Here is a 12,931-nt window from a genome sequence, read left to right as displayed (position 1 = left end):
TTAGTATAATGAGGCAAGGACAAGATGCAGAAAATCTGTACCACTGGGTGGCAAGCCAAAACATCATTAAAAAAAAAAAAAAGACAATTTGCTTCAAGCACAAAAAATAGTCAAGGACCGTCAGTAACAAATTCTACATGAGACTGTGCAAGACCTTGCAAGAATCTCTTCCGTACTTCAACTGCGCATCTCTAGCATGCCTCAAAGAAGCTCATCGAGCAGATAATCCTCTCCTCTAAACTAAAACATCCTGGGCCTATAAGCAGCGGTTCCTATCCACAGTACTTAACTAGCCAACAACCACGTCAACTCCTGCAGCAGTCACTGCAGCTCCTTCAGGTCTGGATGGACTTCCCCCGTCACAGTGGGCCATGAGACCGTGACAGGCAAGGAAGCACATCAGTAGCCACAGAGACAGAGAGAACGAATGCATCTTCTATCCACCTGTACAACTCGAATGACCATAAACTTTTCCCTCCTGAGTGACAGGATGCTGCAAAGTGGTCTCCATCCCATTGTTTATGGAACATGTAGTAATATTGGAAATAACCACTCTATGGAGAGGAAAAAGGAAAGACAACGTATAGGGCAGGGAGGGAATAAGTGATTTAGTGTGTGCAACTAGATTCAGCAGCAAGGTGTTTATTAGCCCGTGCTGAAGGGAAGCCTTGACAGTTCTCTTAACCACCAGGGGATCTGAATTGCTGACTCAATCTGGCTACTGCCCCTAGGCCTGCCCTGCTCGGAGCCTGTGGGGCTGGGCCCCATGGGCAGGCTCTCTGCTAGCCTGCTTGTCACACTGGGCTCCCAGTCCCTCAAAGAGCAATCAGCGCTCGTGGTTCCCCAACAAGTTCCTCAGAGTTCCCATCCTCTTATCTCAATGACAGATTAGAAGATATTACAGAGAAAAGAAATAATGGGTGTCTTCCAAATCCTCACTGTTGTTTCCATGCAAACTGCTCCAGTTGCCTGTTGCAGCCCGATTCTCCTGGAATTTTTATAGTTTCCTATCAGAGATCACTGTGTGGATCCTCTGTTCTCAATGGAGTGGAGGACATTATCCGTGCATTCAATTAAGACATCTACATCCTCTGTCAATATTGAATATGTTAGTGGAATTGCTTTGGCTCTGGTTCTTTGTGGAAGAGTTACCATATAGTAGAGTTCAGTCCAGGGTTTCACCCTATTCTTTGAATTTTGTATGAATACAAACACCAGCAAACAAAAAGCTATTACAGCCCTAGAGGCAAAGACTAGAACCTACGCTTTCCTCTCCTGAACACCAATCCATAACTTGCTTTCCTTTCAGCCTTCTTACGCCTATATGTTCACAGAGTAACTCAGTTTTAAGAGAAAAACATTGCATTTCTACCAAAACATCCAAAAACTTGTGGCATTCTGGGTTGCAGATAATCAAAACCCCTGAAGAGCAGAGAGGCCTAAAATTACATCCAATTCTCAGGGAAATACTCAAATCACTGCTATTCTTATGCAAATTCACACAGCAGCAGCATTCCGTTTTGGATTAGGTTTCCCTGGTTAGTAAACCAAAGAAAACATCCCGGCAGTTTGTTATCTGACTCTTGGCATACAGTGAACCCTAGGCAGAAGACAAGAGCATAACCCCCGACAATGCAGTATTTCTGAGAAGTCACAGATACTCAAGGGCTTTTTAAGTCAAAACACCGATGCTCCTCATAAATTCAGATGCCTAAAGAAGCTGGCAGCAGTGGAAAGCAGCTAACCTGGACTGCTGTATGGAACATCCCAGTTCAGGCAGGATTTAGGACTGGATTTTGCCCTTTGTTTTCTATAAGGTCTTGTTACATATGCCCTTACTGCTAAATGTCACTGAGTTTGCATTAAGGCTTTAGTACTTCTCAGTCTTCATTTCTTGGTTGCACCAAACAAAGGAGTTTTCTGTATACTGGGTGGTCTGAGGGGTGGGTATCAAATCAGCATAACAACACACTGCAGAGCATTTCTTCCAAGGATGACAGTATTTTCCAAACATTAGCTAATTATTTTTCCAACTAGTGATACATACGCATGAAGCACGAGGCTCTCCTAGCTCCTAAGAGAGCTCTCTTCCCAGCTCCTTACTGTCTGTTGAAGTCATTTCTCAGTACCTTTTAAGTTATGCAATGAACTTGTTCTACAGCTCTTCCTTCCCATCACTGAGTTGTTAGGCTGAAGGCTGAAGTAATTAAGCCCTGCTAATAATAAGAGCCATTATCTTAAAGCACACATTTGATCTTCCTATCAAGGCCCATATAAAGGCAGTGCCTTTATCTCAATTCTTCATCTTCCCTCTAAGACTTCTGATGCTTCATATTCTCTAAACACTTTTCTGAGATCTATACCTCCTAAACCAAATATTGTACTGGTGTTACAATTTAGTCCACTCAGAAATGGGGGGAGAGGGACCAAACAAACAAAAAAACCCTATAAACTCAACACTAAGAAGTATTTAGTCCATCACATTTTAAGATTAATTCAAGAGTTTCTTCAGGAATTTCATAACTATTTGCACAGCACCAAAGAGTAACCAGAGCTACTTATTGCAGTTATGCTCCCTGAGCAGACACGACGACTGCTGACTGCTACGCTCATCTGTACCGAAATCACTGATCTGAACTTCTCCATACTGCTTTCTGATTAAAAGCTCAAAAGCGTGAAGCGAGAGGCCTTTTTTTTTTCCTCAAGTAAACAGACATCCATAATTGAGAAAGTGCAATGCAGATACCTGTCAGAAGATTTTAATCAAGCTTTACCAAAGCTGTATAAAAATATTAATTTTATGTTCACAGAAACTGCATCAATAACACTGTCTTAACACATCATTAAAATGAATTATTTTCACAGAGTAGTTTTTCAACTACGTAATTTCTAGAAAGGCCGACACTAAACAGGACGTGATATAACACAACTGGCCAGGAAAGTACAGAAAGCCAAGCAGGTGTAAACCATACTCCGATATGAAAAGTTGCCATGCATGTATAATGAGGCCAGGAGAGAGAACAAAATTACAAAGAAAGAAATTAATTACTAGTGAAAAGGCAATTTAAAGAAGAGAAACTAGGTGAAGCAAAAGACGGGCCTGCATGGACCTGTCATGGTGCAGTGGAGGCCGGCGGCCCCCTGGGGTTGGGGTGCTGGGGGCAGCAGGGGCTCCCCATGGAGGGGCAGCAGTGCAGGGCCTGGCACCCAGGGCCCGTCCCACCAGCCCAGCCAGGAGCAGGGTGGCTGGGGGGCACCAGGGCAGCCCCAGCCCTTGGCACTGGGTGCCTCCCCGGGTACTGGCTGAGGCTGGCCCATGCCATGGGCCTACAGGTGGGCCCAGCTCATGGCCATGCAGGGCAGGGCTGCAGGGAGCTGGAGACCGGCTCTTCTGCAGCATCACTGGGGCAGGGGCTGATGGCCTGTGAGGCTGACATGAGGTCCTGGGCCATGGGCAGGGTGAGGGAGCCCCAGAGGGGTGGGCTGGGACAGTCAGGCCTGTTACTGACCTCTGGGCCTGGACAAAAACGATGCTAACAGCAACTGTGATACCAATTAGAACCTAAAAATAGCTTTCCCCTGATGTCAAAAGTGAAAATGTCCCAAGAGGTGAGATAAAAAGCTCCACTTGCAGATAAAAATGTTATCATACCAAAAACATCAGCAGACACACAAAAATTCCTGTTCACAAACTTTGCACAAGAAGCAGTCAGATCATGAAGGACAACACTCTTCATAAAGCAGCCAACAGTATCCATCAGGAAACATTCAGCATGGGGAAAATGAAGTGGGTGAAAAGGGAAATACATCTATGTAGTTAACCAAATTTAATAAAAATGCCATTAGTGCTTTCCAAATCAGAAAAAAAAATATACTGCTAATTTTAAAAGGTTAAATCTTGACCTCTTCATTCAGTCATTACTTTGATTAATTGCTTCAAGATATAATTTAACAGCTACTCATCTGCATTATTACAGAATGTACTGCCAGTATTTTGGACAAGATTTAGGATCACTTGTTTTTAAAAACGAGGAAGGCACTCCTGACATCATCTTGTTCAAGTTTTAGAACATCACTATGAGGCCACCAAACAGCTGAAAACCTTACTGCAGTTAAGATTTCAAAAGTCAAAAGTGGTGCTGGATTTCAAGAAGGCAAATAGTAGTGTCTTTGAATTACTTATATTAAAAATAACCAAGATTTATAATTATAAAACACAGTAAAGCATAACAGGTAAGTCACAAAGAAGCAGAAGAAACTAAAACTACAGCAACATAATTCAAATATGTATCTTAACAGGAGAAAACGAGAAAACATTAGGTAATAAAGGAAAATTCTGCCTTACAATAGACAGATATCCCCCTATTTTTCTAAAACTTTCTTCACCAAAAGGGTTATCAAGCAGTGGAACAGGCTGCCCAGGGAAGTGGTAGAGTCACCACCCCTGGAGATATTTAAAAGATGTGTAGATAGAGTGCTTAGGGACATGGTTTAGTGGTGGACTTGGCAGTGCTAGGTTTATGGCTGGACTCGATGATCTTAAGGGTCTTTTCCAACCTAAATGATTCTATGATTCTAAGTACCATAGACGCTGTTAGATGATGGAATAATGCTATAAAGTCATTTTAAAAAAGAAAAAGGGGGAAAAAAGGAAAAAAGAAAAAAAGAGAAAAAAAAAAAGTGCGACGTTGAGCCTTTTTCACATGAACATTATGAGATATAATTTACTTCGGTACCAGCAGGCTAGTAATCTAAATGCCCAATGCCAACAAATAAACAGACACATACTATCAAAGTTTGCTATGCCAGAAATGTTTCCTCAGCAAGACAGAAGCCCTACCCAAGCAACGGCTGGAAAATCAGGATAACAAACAAAACAACAGACATAGTAGCTATCAGAAAGAAAAGAGAGTTTTGTTACAAATCAGACAATAATGTACATGTTCATGGACGACCAGAATCAGGGAAGCAGTGAGACTAGGCATGCCACTGCAATGGCTAAGTATCTGAATAAACTCTCTACTGAGCAAGGACCTAGTCTTTAAGACAATTTGTTGTTCCTTTCCCCTCAGCGTCATTTACAGAAAAATTAGCACATTCCACCACAGGAAGAAGCCTCAAAGAAAAAATTATATAGCTGCACAGGACACCTAAGCACATCCACCTACACGCAGCTTACATAGCCAACTACCATCATCTTACTACAAATTCACGAAGAAGATATCGGAGAAAAAAAGCTGCTTACAAAAACTTACACTAAGTACATCACCATTCTCCAGATTACTTGCAAGAAACAAATGAAGAAGCTTGAGAAATTACTGATGTAGCTCTGATTAGTTCTACTGGGAGTAACTGGAAAGCATAAATTAAAACAAAAAAAAAGCCTAAAATACTGGGAAAGATACTGAGAATATAACGTGAAATTCCCATAATTTCTGCAATGATAAATCAAATTCCTCCATAATTGTCTGGACTCCTCCAAGTTAAAAACAAAAAAGGGGGTGTGTGTGTATATATATATAGGTAAACAGAGGGAAAACTGACATATATGTCCAAAAGTTGAGTAAAAATAACTAGGTTACAGTGTGTAATCCTTTTGTAGCCTGAAAAATTACTTACAGAATAATAAAAGTCTTGAATCTTGGCTGCCTTCCAATGTGAGAAGAATGGTGTGGTTTTCCAGAAATCATCAATGCATTCTGCATTTATTACAGATTTGGAAAAGGCAATAAACAAAAAAATGGGATCTTTTCTAATGATATAAATGTCTTCAGATTGGGAGAACTCCAAAATTTTAAGACTCAAATCCAGCTTATTGAAATTGGAAAGATTATTAGACAATGACAAATAGATTTAAACAAAAAGAAAAGTAGTACTGAGAATGGAAAACAGAAGCTAAGCATCTCTGAACTACCAAGACCATCAGCAGACAGCTGCCTGCTAACTGCACGAAGATCAAAAGACTTTACACTTGGTATTCTAGAACTATCTAAAAGGAAAAAAAAAAAAGAGGGAATTCTTAAATACATAACAAAGACACATAAATCAGTAATACAACAAAGGTACTACATACAATCACACTGTCTCATCTCACAAAGTACATCAGTAGTAGGAGCACTGAAGTGCATGGGAGGCCTACTCAGCCAGCCATCCTCAGTCCAGGAGGTTCCTCCAGTGCATTGATGATAACTTTCTGATGCAAATGGTGGATGAGCCAACTAGGAGAGGAGCGCTGCTGGATCTTATCCTCACTAACAAGGAGGGTCTGGTTGAAGAGGTGAAGGTTGAGGGCAGCCTTGGTTGTAGTGACCATGAGATGGTAGTGTTCAGGATCTCATGTGGCAGGAACAGAATAGCTAGCAGAATCGCAACCCTGGACTTCAGGAGGGCCAACTTTGGCCTTTTCAAGCAATTGCTAGGGGCCCAAGATAGTTGGTTAGCATTCAAGGACTGCTTCTTCCGAGCTCAAGATCAGAGCATCCCAACAAGTAGGAAGTCAAGGAAGGGTACCAGGAGACCTGCATGGTTAAACAGGGAACTGCTGGGCAAACTCAAGTGGAAGAGGAGGGTGTACAGATCATGGAAGGAGGGGCTGGCCACTTGGGAGGAATATAAGTCTGTTGTCAGAGGATGTAGGGAGGCAACTAGGAAAGCTAAGGCCTCCTTGGAATTAAACCTTGCAAGAGAGGTCAAGGACAACAGAAAGGGCTTCTTCAAATACATTGCAGGTAAAGCCAACACTAGAGGCAATGTAGGCCCACTGATGAATGAGGTGGGGGCCCTGGAGACAGAGGATAAAAAGAAGGCGGAGTTACTGAATGCCTTCTTTGCCTCTGTCTATACTGCTGGAGGCTGTCCTGAGGAGCCCCGGACCCCTGAGGCCTCAGAAGAAGTCAGGATAGAGGAGGAATCTGTCTTGGTAGATGAGGGCTGGGTCAGGGACCAATTAAGCAACCTGGACGTCCATAAATCCATGGGCCCTGATGGGATGCACCCGCGGGTGCTGAGGGAGCTGGCGGAAGTCATTGCTAGGCCACTCTCCATCATCTTTGCTAAGTCGTGGGCAACGGGAGAGGTGCCTGAGGACTGGAGGAAAGCGAATGTCACTCCAGTCTTCAAAAAGGGCAGGAAGGAGGACCCGGGGAACTATAGACCGGTCAGCCTCACCTCCATCCCCAGAAAGGTGATGGAACAACTTGTCCTTGGTGCTGTCTCTAGGCACATCAAGGATAGGGGGATCATTAGGGGCACTCAGCATGGCTTCACCAAGGGGAAGTCATGCTCAACCAACTTGATAGCCTTTTATGAGGACGTAACCCGGTGGATAGATGATGGTAAAGCTGTGGATGTGGTCTATCTCGATTTCAGTAAAGCATTTGACACGGTCTCCCACAGCATCCTCGCAGCTAAACTGGGGAAGTGTGGTCTGGATGATTGGGTAGTGAGGTGGATTGTGAACTGGCTGAAGGAAAGAAGCCAGAGAGTGGTGATCAATGGGACAGAGTCCAGTTGGAGGTCTGTGTCTAGCGGAGTCCTGCAAGGGTCAGTACTGGGACCAGTTCTATTCAATATATTCATTAATGACTTGGATGAGGGATTAGAGTGCACTGTCAGCAAGTTCGCTGATGACACAAAACTGGGAGGAGTGGCTGACGCGCCGGAAGGCTGCGCAGCCATTCAGAGGGACCTGGACAGGCTGGAGAGTTGGGCGGGGAGAAATTTAATGAAATATAACAAGGGCAAGTGTAGAGTCCTGCATCTGGGCAAGAACAACCCCATGTACCAGTACAAGTTGGGGGCAGACCTGCTGCAGAGCAGCGTAGGGGAAAGGGACCTGGGGGTCCTAGTGGACAGCAGGATGACCATGAGCCAGCAATGTGCCCTTGTGGCCAAGAAGGCCAATGGCATCCTGGGGTGTATTAGAAGGGGTGTGGTTAGCAGGTCAAGAGAGGTTCTCCTCCCCCTCTACTCTGCCCTGGTGAGGCCGCATCTGGAGTATTGTGTCCAGTTCTGGGCCCCTCAGTTCAAGAAGGACAGGGAACTGCTAGAGAGAGTCCAGCGCAGAGCCACAAAGATGATTAAGGGAGTGGAACATCTCCCTTATGAGGAGAGGCTGAGGGAGCTGGGTCTCTTTAGCTTGGAGAAGAGGAGACTGAGGGGTGACCTCATTAATGTTTATAAATATGTAAAGGGCAAGTGTCATGAGGATGGAGCCAGGCTCTTCTCAGTGACATCCCTTGACAGGACAAGGGGCAATGGGTGCAAGCTGGAACACAGGAGGTTCCACATAAATATGAGGAAAAACTTCTTTACGGTGAGGGTGACCGAACACTGGAACAGGCTGCCCAGAGAGGTTGTGGAGTCTCCTTCTCTGGAGACATTCAAAACCCGCCTGGACGCGTTCCTGTGTGATATGGTCTAGGCAATCCTGCTCCGGCAGGGGGATTGGACTAGATGATCTTTCGAGGTCCCTTCCAATCCCTAACATTCTGTGATTCTGTGATTCTGTGATTCTGTGAAATGCTTCAGTACTATGGCATAGAGAGAACGTGGAAGCATAAAGGGATTGTAGAAGCTGAGATTTTTAATCAAATAGAACTAAAAGCTTTTTAACAGAAATAAAAAAAATATGAAAAGACCAAAAAATGTTTATTAGGCTCCCTTTCACTTATTTGCTAGCCTGACAAAAATCAAATTGCAAGCAGCCTCCATTATCTCACATAGCATCTGAGCCATTTGTCAACACTAACTGCTAGTCATTGAGACAAACACTGTGATGGCCTGTTTATTTACTCAGAAGAGGAGGGGGAAAAAAAGCAAATAAATCAACTTTAAATTATTTATCAGTTGAGTCATTAAGCCAATCCATGGAAAACAAGCCCTGGGGGTTTAAAATGCAGTGAAGATATAGAAGACATCTTAGTGCATTGCATAATTAACTAACTTGGTCACACACAGCAGGGAGGGAGCGTTTGCTTTCACTGGCAGCGCCAGGTCCAAGCATGAAGCTGGATGAACTCTCTCACCCTAAGCAGCAATGCTCACACATCCATGTGCAAGTTCGAGTACTGAAACCAAGAGCTGAAGAAATACAATAATTTCAAAAGAAGTGACACTGTTAGTGTCTGTCCCCTGGGCCACCTCTTCCCTCAGCACTTTCACTGAGAGGGATTAAACTCCACACTTGAAACGCTCTCACAGTAGGACACCAGCACATCAGTACATGACCTGAGACTCAAGTCCCAGTCAGGCTTTATCCCGACTCTAGGAACTCGAGCTCACAGCAGGAACAAGCGCATGGGCACGTAGCCTGAGAAATCTCATTCCACACACGTGTATTTTTTACATTTGATTACGATAAGGAAAAGCTCAAAGGTTTCTTTACAGCTTGAACTACAGTTCAGGGAGTGAAGCCCGTGCTGCTGTCTAGGACTAGAGCTAGTGCTCTGCTGGTGCTCTCCGCTCCAGAGGCAGACAGGAGGAGATGGGAATCATGGTCTCCTCTTTTCCCACCACAATTGGGAAGGTACCAGTCTGAGGAGGAAGTGTGATTCGCTCCTCTGCAAAGCTGGTACAGGGGGTATGCAAGTGGGACCCACAAGAAGCCCCTCAAAACAAGACCATCAGCTGTCTGCACTTTGTAGGTACAGGCCCACAAGGAATCCAACCTGCAGCTAAAATCTAACTTGAAAGTGATGGAGAAAAGAAAAAGGGGGAACCAAGGGTAGAGTAACAGGAGTCACACTGTATCTTCCAGATGCTAGGAACAAAGCGTTACTTTTTTGTAAAAAAAAGCTTCCCCCCTCCCCCCAACTTGAGGTATTTCTTAGTAGGAACACAGAAGTGGACATGCAACCTTCAATGAAGAAGTATGACCTGAAGGCAGCAAATGACAGAGGATCAGAGGTGGGTAGACCCAAAAAAGCAGACTCATTCGGGAAACGCAAAGAAAAAAATCCAACATCCAGCAAATTGTACAAAGGTCCATCAACATTTTAGTTATACATCTAAATCTCCAACAGACCGTTCACAATGTTGGTCTCTGAAACGCCTACAAAAATCTAGGCATCTACAAATTCAGAATACATTTCATGCTTAGAATAAAGATGACCCCCCACCTTCTAATGTTATTTAATCAAATCCAGACATTTGGTATTAAATTGCAGACACACGCATGCTCTCAAAGTGTAAACTTAATTCTTTAAATTCTCTTGAGTATTATGCGGTTCCCAAAGCCAAAAAATGATTCAGTATGACAGTCAAAATATCAAGGCATAAACACATATTGTTTCTAGGACACTAATGTAATCTTTATAAATTAGATTATACCTTGAGATTGTAAATGTTTGATGCTGCTAACTACAGATAGCTGCTCAGTGCTACTGTAAACCCACTTTAAACAGCATGTGAGATGGCTGGACTAATTCAGTGTAATACAAGATCTGAAGGAAACGTGTATCTGTGAGAAAGCAAAAATAAGCGTACAATTTAAGCAGAAACACATAATGCTTACATGAATCAACTTGATCAATTTGTAATAGAAACAAGCAGAAAATTAGAATTTGGGCTGATGTTCTGAGAGGTAGGTTAGATCTTGCCGCACAAGGAGTGTACGGTCTTTATTAACAAGGAATCTATTTTTAAAAATTGAAACAGAACAATGCAAAAGTATAATTTTACCATGCTCAATAGGATAAGTAATTTCATCAAGGGACCTAATCAACTTCGGCTTTCTTCCTGTAGCTCATGTGTGTCTGTTGTTCTCTCCTTTAAAGAGTTACAGAGCCAAACGCTGCTTTAAATCTACTGTAAACTGCACAGCAACAAAAGTTATCTGCAAAGAACAAAAACCTACCCAAAACCACAACAATTGTTTCTCAGCAATTGTTTTGTTAAAAATTGAATGAAGAGGGTAGAAGTCATAAAGCCTGAGAAAAATGTTTGCTCTACAATACAAAGAAAATTTCAGTATGTTTGAAAATGGCCTTTTAAAATCCTTTATTTCTAAAAATTACGATTCATTCTCCTCCAGAGATTTCATACCTAAAACCTTTCAAAAACTGAGTTGTAAAAGCAGAACTAATCTGTAATACATGGTATTATAATGTAGTTTCCAGCACCAGGTTATAATCTGAATCTGTCACTGGGAAAGAATTTCACAGGCACAAACAGCTGTGGAGCACCTAATTTCTATCAAAAGTCATTGGGGATAGCAATCAAATTGCTATGTGTACTTTTGAAAATATCCTACCCCGAAACCAGAACTACCTTAGCAACAATACCTTATTCCCAGAAGCTATGTACGACTCCACAGCAGTGGCTTCTCCAGATAAATGCTCGAGTCATTTCCTGATTTCTAGGACATAATGTAAATCCTTTGTCTCTAGATTAAAAATTTATCTAAAGGCAAAGTAATTTAAAGCATTAAATATTTATAAACGTCAATAGCTAAGTTCCTGCCTCCTACCAAAATTAACAGAAGTTTTGTTTGAGTAAAAACCACAACACCACAAACGCCATTCCTCTCTCGAAAAAGTTCTTTTGCTAGAACTGCTCAGGATGCTTTAGTATTATTACTATTACTGTAAAACGTCTGTCCAAATGACCACGCACATTTTCTAATGCTGCTTCTACTGTGCCTAAGCGACCTTGTCACATGAGGGACACCCAGACTGTAACCTGATCAGGCAGAAGAAAAGTCTGCAAGCAGGATGCCAGGATACCCATTTCAGTACCCAGCAAAAGACTTTTGGAGACTTCTCCATTCACCTATAGTCTCATCTGCAAATTGCCTGAAACATGCCTCTGAAAGATGTATGAAGAGTCAGACTTTTATCTGTTTTATGAACTAAAACATATACACGTCTCTCTAACACCAGTATAGAAGGGCTCTACTAATTTTAGATCCAAGTGGTGCAAAGTGTCATAGCTGTCAGATAGCTGGATACCTGAACCTCAGGCCAAACTAATTTAGTTTTCCAACACAATCAGGCTATGAACCCCACTTAGTTGCTGATCTGTATTTATATGCATTGTAGAACACATTATTAAATACTGGAATTTCACGTATTAACTATGAAACTGAATGATGAAAATATATTTAAAAGCAAAGCAAGTTCAAAAGGGCCATGCGGCTGTAATCAAGAGCAGATTTTGGCCTATGCTACTGAAAAGCCCATCAGAGGCCTAATCCTCCTTCTCTTACAGAAATAGTTACACTAATGGTGTAATTGCAATGTGCAGAACTTAACCCTCAATATATTTGCCTAGCATCTTTGTCCTTTCACAGATTTATTTTTAGATATTGTCAGTTTGTTTGAAATGTACAAAATCCAAAAAATTGATAATTACACTCCACAACAAAACAATGTACTCCCCAGGTATAGTAACACTAAATCCGGAAACAAACTTACTTGCTTTTAATGTAGCTAAGGCCAAATTCGAATGCCCTAAAGGATGACTGATTTCAGCAGGAGTATGCCTGATTAAAGGCTGAGCTATTCCTTGGGCCCAAATCTTGGGAGAAGGCTTGCGTGGGTGGATTTCTGAAGCCAGTGTATTCCCACAAAAGCACCAGAGTCTGCCTACACAGATCAGCTTGTAAGATCTGGCTATTAACATGCCTGTCAGGATCTGACCCACGGACTGAAGTGTCTTTGTAAGCATTGTTTCACCTGTTTGAAAGCTGGGTTGACTGAAAGCATTCAGTACATGAATATTTTCACCCACTACAGAAAATCGAGGCTTTGTCAAACTAAACGGCTTTAATGATGTTTTACAGGAAACATTTCAGGCATGCAGCAATAAACTGCATTCATATTTGACATTTACAAAACTTTATTCTTTTAAGCCTGAACTTATAAAATACTTGCACTTAACTTCAAGCATGTGAATAAGTCCATTTTTCTTTTAGAAAGCACTTAATTCCAAG

Source organism: Nyctibius grandis, chromosome 1 (genome assembly GCF_013368605.1).
Source record: "Nyctibius grandis isolate bNycGra1 chromosome 1, bNycGra1.pri, whole genome shotgun sequence".
Lineage (NCBI taxonomy): Eukaryota > Metazoa > Chordata > Aves > Nyctibiiformes > Nyctibiidae > Nyctibius > Nyctibius grandis.
The sequence above is the reverse complement of the archived record's forward strand: the minus strand, read 5'-3'. Positions refer to the sequence as shown.